We start from the raw sequence: 9,444 nt of genomic DNA on the forward strand, positions 1-9,444 counted from the left end.
ATACAAATTCTCAGAATTTTAATTGCCTTTTCTTTAATAGAAAATCGAACTGAGTCAATATAATGTTATATTTCTATTTTAAAAGGACATAAAGCAGGGTATTTTTGCAGGAAAATGTATATTTGTGAATATGGAATTTTGCCACTAAAGAAATAAGATTTATCATATAAACATAGTTTCTTTGATACTCCAAGAGACCAAACAACAAATGTTTCCATAACAAAACAAACTCATCAACAGTCTTCACAACAAACTCACAAACATTTAATCAAAAAGGCCTAACAAATGGGCAATGCCAAAACAAATGAACCACAGTTTAAGGACAACTGTCACAAAAGGAGCAACTTGCATCAATATCATCTTTAAAGTTTTACAAAATAATGTTTCACTGGGTTGATCCTGTGTATAAGCCTGAATGATACTTCCTTAACTTTCAAACAATATTGTCTGTAACAATTACAATATGAATATAAATAAGGTAAACATATATTATCTCTTTAAATAAAACTCTTATGGATCCGTTATGGGAGTGAAAGGAGAAAAAGATATTACCAACATATTTACTATTAAATATAACTTATAACTTATAACTTACTAAATAAATTATTTTAGGCAGGGACCATTGTTGAATCTGACGTTTACACAGCACACACATTTCAAGAGACATTTCATCAAAAAAAGTTTCGTAGTCCCCTGGTGTTACAGGGATACTGTAATCGCCAAAAACTCATACGTGGAAAAAAAATCCATATAAATAAATAATTGATCCACCAATATAATGCTGGTCAGGTAATCAAACGCAGACAGACGCAATTGCAGTCAAAGCTTCTAGTGAGAGGCGGGCAGGCAAATCCAAAACAACAGACAAAGGCAGAATTCTAAAACAGGCATGGGTCAGGGGATGAACCTACAAACAACATAAACTGGGCTAAGCAAAAGTCAAAACAAGAAAATCAGAACAGGATCAAAAACCAGGATCGCATACACAATAAACAAAGGCTTGGTACTGTATGTCTGTCAAATAAACACAGGACATTACTTCACACCGTACAAAGTTCCACAAAGGTTTAAATACTCAAACTAATCAAAGGGGGAAACAGAAACAGCTGTAGACAATGATGACACATGAGGGACACAACCAATCACAATACATGGGTGGAGAAAGGACAGAAACCAAAACAAAAAACACACACGTGGTAACGTAAACAAAGCAAAAGTAAAAAATAGCGCTTACTTTTTGTTAGCTATTATTATGGGTCATTAGATCTAGAATTTTGGCTGCTCTAAATCACACACAGAGATAAAGTAGTTTGATAAGATTACAATAATTTGTATGAATTATAATAAAGTTATTATAGAGAGAGAGAGAGAGAGAGAGAGAGAGAGAGAGAGAGAGAGAGAGAGAGAGAGAGAGATGGTATATGTGTGAATGTCCTGTTTAGGACATGTTTACAATAACTGTCTCACTCTGTATGCAACTGTAACTGTATGTAACTATGGTTACAATTGTTTATAGGCAGTGCATTAATTTAGAACGGTGATTAAACTGACTGGAACCATCTGTGAATTCAACGTAGGGGTGGGTGATCTTCCCAAAAAATCATATCACGATCTTCACAACATACAATCATGTTCCACAATCTGAATTGCGATCTTCTTCCCAATTTTGAGATGTATTATGGAGAATAAAAAGACCAGAACAAGCCTATGGACTTATCTATTTGCACAATTTAAAACACAATATTGCATTAATCTTTAATTTTATTTTAAAAATATAGCTTTGAACAGCACCATATTCTTGGTTAGATAGAATGGGACACCTCAGACATCTCTTCGGGATGAGTGGGGTTGTAGTACCTAGCTAGCTCATGTTGAACTGTTTTTCAAATACGCCTCGCATGAAAGTCACATGACTGAGACACATGATAATTTAGGCAATCAGCACAGCCATCTAGTAGCCAATCATTCTGTTGCATTTTAACATTATTATGAGGACGTAAGAGGTCACAATCTCTACAATTCGCTTGAAAAGTAGATTGTGGACAAAATCGTCACATCACCCACCCGTAATTCAACAGTTTGAATGCACACCTTCCAGGCAATCAGAATCAAGTATTCGGACAGACCATGGTATAAATATGAATATTTAATGACTAGAATACAATGACATGGTAGGTTACCTGGTTTTTGAGTGTGGGGAAACATTATCTGTGTCCAGATCAGGGGTCTCCATCTTTGAAAATTATTAAAGTTTGCACAAACACACAGTTGAGTCCTGAAGAGTCTGATCTCTTCTGCTGGAATGGAGCACTCTCCTAGAAAACACACACACACAAATGTACAGTTAAAATTTATACTTTTTGTAACATTTTTAATACTGGTGAGCCTAAAAACTTTTTTGACAGGTGCATTAAAATCATAAGCTCCCCATTCATATATCTGAACTGTCTGGTTATATTACGGTACAGACAGTATGTGCAGTATGTGACAGTGTGTACGTACTGTATGTGCATACATACAGTTTGTTACATTTATTGGCACGCTTTTAGTCAATACTTTGCTTCCTCCCTTTGCCAAGATAACAGTTCTGAGTCTTCTCCTAGAATGCTTAATGAGGTTGGAGAATACATGGAAAGGGATACAGAATCTCTCCAGATCCTTCAAATTTCGAGGTCCATGGATCATTGTCCTGCTGGAAGATCCAACCATGGCCCATTTTAATCTTTCTGGCAGAGGCAGTCAGGTTTTCATTTAATATCTGTTGATATTTGATAGAGTCCATGATGCTATGTGACCTAACAAAATGTCCAGGTCCTCTGGCAGAAAAACAGCCCCAAAACATTAAAGATCCACCATCACATTTAACCGTGGGCATGAGGGACTTTTCCATATGGCTACCTCTCTGTGTGCACCAATACCACTGGTGTTTATTGTCAAAAAGCTCTATTTTGGTCTCATCTGACCATAGAACCCGATCCCATTTGAAGTTCCAGAAGTGTCTGGCAAACTGAAGATGCTTGAGTTTGTTTTTGGATGAGAGTAGAGGCGTTTTTGTGACTTCAGATTGTAGTTTTGGAGATTTTCTGACCCCAAGACACAACTAACTTCTACAATTCTCCAGCTGTGATCCTTGGAGATTTTTTGGCCACTTGAACCGCCCTCTTTACAGTGCGTTGAGAGGATATAGACACACGTCTTCTTCCAGGTTGATTTATAACATTTACAGTTGACTGGAGCTTCTTAATTAGCGCCGTGATGATGGAAATGGGCATTTTCAATGCGAGTGCTATTTTCTTATAGCCACTTCCCATTTTGTTAAGCTCTTCCTGTTCAGCTGAAGATGTTGGTCTGCCTCCCGGTGCGGCCAAGAGCTCCACTTTTCTTCCCTGATCCGCCTCGGATGTCACTATTCCAGCCTCGGCTGAGGACATCGCCCCGCCTCCGCGATCGACTGAAGACATTTTGGGCAGGACTACCGGGGGAGGGAATGTTTTCTGACGCTCCGGGAGTAATGCCTTTTGCTGGGGGAGCACCTGTGTGTATATAGTCACAGTTTGCACTGCACACCTTGTCTTACATTTGTATTTCTTTGCTGTCTTTATGGTCTTTGATTTTTGTTTATTCTTAGTCTTAGTGTCTTACCACATGGTCATAGTGTCTCTTTGTGTTTTGTTTTAATCTTTATTAAAACTTATAATATGCGCTTGCATCCATCTCCTCCTCCAATCGTGACAAAAAGAGTAATCGACAAAAAGAGGACAGGGTCTCTAACACAGAATACCCATCACAGAGTTGATTCTCTGAACTTAAATGCATGTTAACATTGGCAAGACTTTGCAAAGACTATTTGAGAAATCATGTGCTTATCGACAGAAGCAAAGAAGTCAATTCTGAAAGGTTGGTTTGATCATATTTCTCTTATCAAGCTGCCGTTCTTATTTTTTGGACGTGTTCATCCTGGAACGGGCTACATCCAAGTTTTATAAGGCCAAACCATGTAAAATTCAGAGTTGGACAGTTCTTGTTAGCTTTGTTTTCTATCTGGATAACTAATTGCGTGTTTAGTATGTGTCATGTTTTAAACGACACACACACACCTTTTTATTTGGGGGGGGGGTGTGTGTTTGTGTTGCTATTTGTTTTATTTTTTTATGGGGGAAAATGTTATTCACAAAAAAGAAATTGTGCACTTAACCCTTTAAACAGTGCACAATGGAAAACTTGTGCAAAAAATAATTTTATGGTAATTCTTACTTATTGGATCAGACACAACAGAATTTCATTGTTTTTCAAATTCATTTCAAGTAGGTTTGGAGTGATGGACATCTACCAGTCCATACAGGATTTTGCGGAACATTTTTTGTGACTGTTGCAGCCAAAAAGATTTTGCTGCGGGTTTTTCAAAATTTGCGGTGCATTTTGCGAAGTTTTGTGTGTTTTTGCAGAAAACTACTTGAATTGGAATCGAAATTGGAATTCTACAAAATTTCACCGTGATGTTTGTTGGTGAATTAGATCTTTTTAGCTCTACCCATGTTGGATGCATGTGAATCAAAGTGGGCTTTGGCTGAATGAGCAATGTGATGATGTCATATGACTCATCTTGGCCCAGAACTACAGAAAATCTGGGGTAATTTAGGAAAAAATTGCAAGCTCCTCTGATGATTGCGACGTTTCCTTGATTTAGCATTAATTTCTGCGATCACAAAATCTTGGATGGACTGATCTACTGCCTGGAGGAGTTTCCTGTTTAACGTAGCAACAGAAGCGCGTATTAAGCACAACGGATCAGTAGTATGGCTTTACTTTTGCATACACAAATTTACGAGTGAGCAATTTCAGACACAGCTACTGTAATTATTATGGTTTTCAAATATTACATTTCATGTAGCGTGTTATAGAGCTGTTTGAGAATGTAAAAAGTTTGCAAAGTTTGAAAATTTTGCAAATGGAAATACTGACTCTCAAAAGAAAGAACCGATTCTGAACACCTGAAACGAGTCATTAGTAATTCAATATTTACTTACTGTACTAACCTACATAATTTGGTAACAAAAAACCCACCTCTGGTCTTCACTGGCTGCTCACAAACAGCTTTGACCCACCCTCAAACACTACAGTTGAGGTTGTGTCCTGAAAGAGTTAGGTTCATGTCTAGAAGATGTTTTCTGTGCTACAAAAGCAAAACCACTTTGCATGGACTCCCAAAGGATGATGATGTAAAGCATCAGTGGTTAGAATTCATTTTAAAACGATACCAGCAACTTTCATTGTGTTCAAATCATTTCACTGATGACAACTTCACAAATCTAGCTGAAGTCAATGTGGGATTTGCTAAATGATTATTTATTAAATATGGGGCCATACCCACTTTATTTGGATCATCTTGTGCTTCTGCATCACAACCTGTAATTATAATTAATTATTTATGTATATATTTTCCAAATGTGTGGTTTTGTGTTGTATATGTGTACAACCAGTGCACAGCTGTTAGCTGGGAAAAAAGGTAATGCTGAAATTTAAATTATGAGCAAATTAAAGTGTTTTTTGACCTTGGATGCAGAGAAGTCTATTGTATGAGACCTTAAAAACAAAATTAGCCAGGTTTAAACCTCATGCTCTTTAAACTCTTTTATACTACAGTCCTGTAGGTGGCGTTAATGCACCTTTCAGCTTGATATCACCTGCCTTTATCGAAAAAGGAAACGATTCATCATATGAATGGGTAAAGTGAGTTAGTAAAAAGAAGACAATTAGCATTGTAGGCTTGTTTATTACTGTATGTTGCCGTGCTGCCAAACTGTAATGTATATTTAAAAGAAAACATGGCTGTTGGATAATAGACGGGTTTTAATTTGTTGTTTTTTCTCTCTCCAGAAACTGGTATTATTAATTAATGTATTAATGTAATGAGGTCACAGGTGTGTGTTTATAGAGTAATTTACAATGGCTTTGAACACAGCCCAGCCAATCAGAATCAAGGATCAGAAGTATCTGTTTTAAAATAAAAGATAAATGTTATCTTGATTATGTGTGAAATTGTTAATAAATCCTCTCCTAATGTAAAACTCCTGCTGATGTAGTGGACGTGTGTGAGTTGGCTTAACTGCACCTCCTACACCCCAAGACCCTTCTTTCCTAGAAGACCGTAAACACTCTGCCATATGGGATTTACTCTCTCTCTTTCTGTATATTCTCTCTTTTTCTGTATATATGAGAGTGTCAGATATACAGCACAGAATGAGTTCTCTGTCTCTCTCTCACACACAAACGCTAATAAAAAACTCTCCCATCCACTCTGTACTAGTCACAAAACTAAAGATATCTTCCTTAAATCACTATTGTACATCCCAGCTGAGTGTCTGAATGTAGAAAAGGTGCTTTAAACAACTTTGAAACCATTTCATTTGAAGAGCACAGAAAATTACCTATTTATCCCCAGAGCTTCTAATTTCTACTTCAGGGGAACTGATACATAAAATATGACTAATAAATATAGCTCTGCCTCCATGAGCTCACAGGAGTGTTGTGATTGGCCAGAATTGAGTTCTATTAGAGCCTGGCTCCTTTACTATCCCGGATATTTTCTCTGAATCGCTCAGTCTTAGGCTTTGTTTTTTCCCCATGTCACTGAATTTAAAACTGCTTTAGTTTTTGACAGCTTGAATTTTCAGAAAGCAAATATAACCGAGTCTAAGCAACTGAGCGATGAGACTTCACAAAGACATAGTTTGAAAACGATCTCTTACTGTGGACTGAGTGTGTGAGATTGGATGCAGGTGTGCGTGATTATTGCGTGATTATAGCAGATCATGTTTGTAGGGAGTAGTGCAAGAAGTTTTTCCCCAAGCATTACAAATTGAGGTTCAGGTTCTGCTGACTCTGATTTCACTCCACACAACACCTGTTTACAGCCTTTAAACACACCATGACTTCTGCTTCCAGACCGCTAAATGTGACCAAATATATTTTAAAAACACATGATGTTTGTTCCACACTGATAAAGTTATATTCCCCAAACATTCTGAATGTTTCATTCATGAGAAAATGATGAAAGGAAGTATATATTACTTAGGAAGTTTATAGTGAAAGGACTATATAGTACATACACCATAAAAAAAAAAAACTGTTTTACAGGTAAGGTTACACCTGAACCTCACGTGCTGCAGATTTCCTACAGCTGACTTTAAACGAGTTTTATTTACAATATATCATCATTCTTCTTATATAGTCGTTTATACAAAAACAAAACAAAACAATAAAGCACTCACCCCCAAACAGTCCTTGTTGTGTGACATTAAAAACACCGTTTCTGCCTTAAAGATTTGTTTTAACTTCTCCAACCGCTCCACAAAATGTAGTCGAGTCTGAGGGAGAAACACTTTCACTTTAGGAAGGAGGATTCATTACAGGTGATGAGTTGTTCGGGAATGAGTCGACTCTTTGAGCCGGATCTTTTTGTTGAGAATTCATTAGTATTATGTTTTCATGATTCCCTAATGCATTTAATCACTACAGTACAACATACCAGCAGTAATTTATCCTCTCTGTGGTGCACTTACATAGGAAAGAGACTGCAGTAAAGTTATTTTCACTTTCACATATTCACATTTCTGTCTTCAGTAGCTTTAGTAACTCAAAAAGGATAAAATATCCATCCATTTTCTGTACTGCTTATGCTTACTGGGAACCTAGATGGGGTGCCAATCCATCGCAGGACACAATCACACCCATTCATACACTACGGACACTTTTTTGGTTAGAACATGTTAATTATTGTTATTCACAACCAAAACAATCAACTACACCTTTTTAAGTAAATGATGCCGTTTAAAATCCAGAGAATTCACTGTTTATTAATTTAAATTATTACTGACATTTAAATAATTTTTATTTGCAGGAAAATATGCACCAGCTACAAGGTACACGCTTTACTTACATGTACACTCTTTACAATAAAATACTGGCATCAAGACTTCCAGCTGTGTGCTGTCATTTTTACAGTGTGTTGCGGGCAGGCCCGGATTAAGAATTCAGATAGAGATAAATAGAGATACATTCTATTATCACTACATGAGAGTAGCAGTTCTTTACAATAAGTGCAAATAGTTGATGGATGCTATTTATACTTATAAATGGCAGATACTATTAGTATATTATTATAGTACAAGTAGTAGATAGTTTTCAGCAATATATAATAAATAAATATATATTATATTATTATATATATTATATTATATTTATATATTTATTTATAAATATAAATTAGTAAATTTGCAAAGATTTCAAACAAACTTCTTTCATGTTGTCATTATGGGGTATTGTTTGTAGAATTTTGAGGAAAATAATGAATTTAATCCATTTTGGAATAAGGCTGTAACATAACAAAATGTGGAAAAAGTGAAGCGCTGTGAATACTTTCCAGATGCACTGTAAGTTTATCTTGGTCTCATCAGACCACAGGACATGGTTCCAGCAATCCATGTCCTTAGTCTACTTGTCTTCAGCAAACTGTTTGCGGGATTTCTTGTGCATCATCTTTAGAAGAGGCTTCCTTCTGGGACAACAGCCATGCAGACCAATTTGCTGCAGTGTGCGGCGTATGGTCTGAGCACTGACAGGCTGACCCCCCACCCCTTCAACCTCTGCAGCAATTCTGGCAGCACTCATACGTTTATTTCCCAAAGAGAACTTCTGGATATGACACTGAGCACTTGCACTCAACTTCTTTGGTTGGCCTGTTCTGAGTGTAACCTGTCATGTTAAACCGCTGTATGGTCTTTTCCATCATGCTGCAGCTCAGTGTCAGTGTCTTGGCAATCTTCTTATAGCCTAGGCCATCTTTATGTAGAGCAACAATTCTTTTTTTCAGATCCTCAGAGAGTTTTTGCCGTGCGGTGCCATGTTGAACGTCCTGTGACCAGTATGATGGAGTGTGAGAGCGATGACACCAAATTTAACACACCTGCTCCCCATTCACACCTGAGACCTTGTAACTCTAACAAGTCACAATACACCGGGGAGGGAAACTGACTAATTCTGCCCAATCTGGACATTTTCACTTAGGGGTGTACTCACTTTTGTTGCCAGCGGTTTAGACATTAATGGCTGTGTGTTGAGTTATTTTGAGGGAACAGTAAATTTACACTGTTACACAAGCTGTACACTCACTACTTTACATTGTAGCAAAGTGTAATTTCTTCAGTGTTGTCACATGAAAAGATATAAATGTATGTATCAAATATTTACATAAATATGAGGGGTTTTTGTGAGATACTGTATGAATGTATGTGTGTGTATATATATATATATATATATATATATATATATATATATATATATATATATATATACATTAGAAACTCTCTATTCTTTATTCCATCAGATATGTATAAGTATGTTTAAGTTATAGTTTGATTTCTGTTTCATGAACTTGTCTCAGAA

At 36.6% G+C, this 9,444-nt stretch overlaps 1 non-coding gene across 1 annotated transcript in view; it reads right to left on the bottom strand.

The window, feature by feature from the left end:
* LOC108280083 (uncharacterized) overlaps window positions 1-2,304 on the bottom strand; it is a 43,258-nt gene extending 40,954 nt beyond the window's left edge. Inside the window, exon 1 of the transcript XR_008398374.1 lies at window positions 2,181-2,304. This is a non-coding gene — a transcript (uncharacterized LOC108280083). The remainder of the gene's footprint in view (window positions 1-2,180) is intronic.
* Between the last annotated feature and the right edge of the window lie 7,140 nt (window positions 2,305-9,444).

This window comes from Ictalurus punctatus, chromosome 19 (assembly GCF_001660625.3).
Source record: "Ictalurus punctatus breed USDA103 chromosome 19, Coco_2.0, whole genome shotgun sequence".
Classification (NCBI taxonomy): Eukaryota; Metazoa; Chordata; class Actinopteri; order Siluriformes; family Ictaluridae; genus Ictalurus; species Ictalurus punctatus.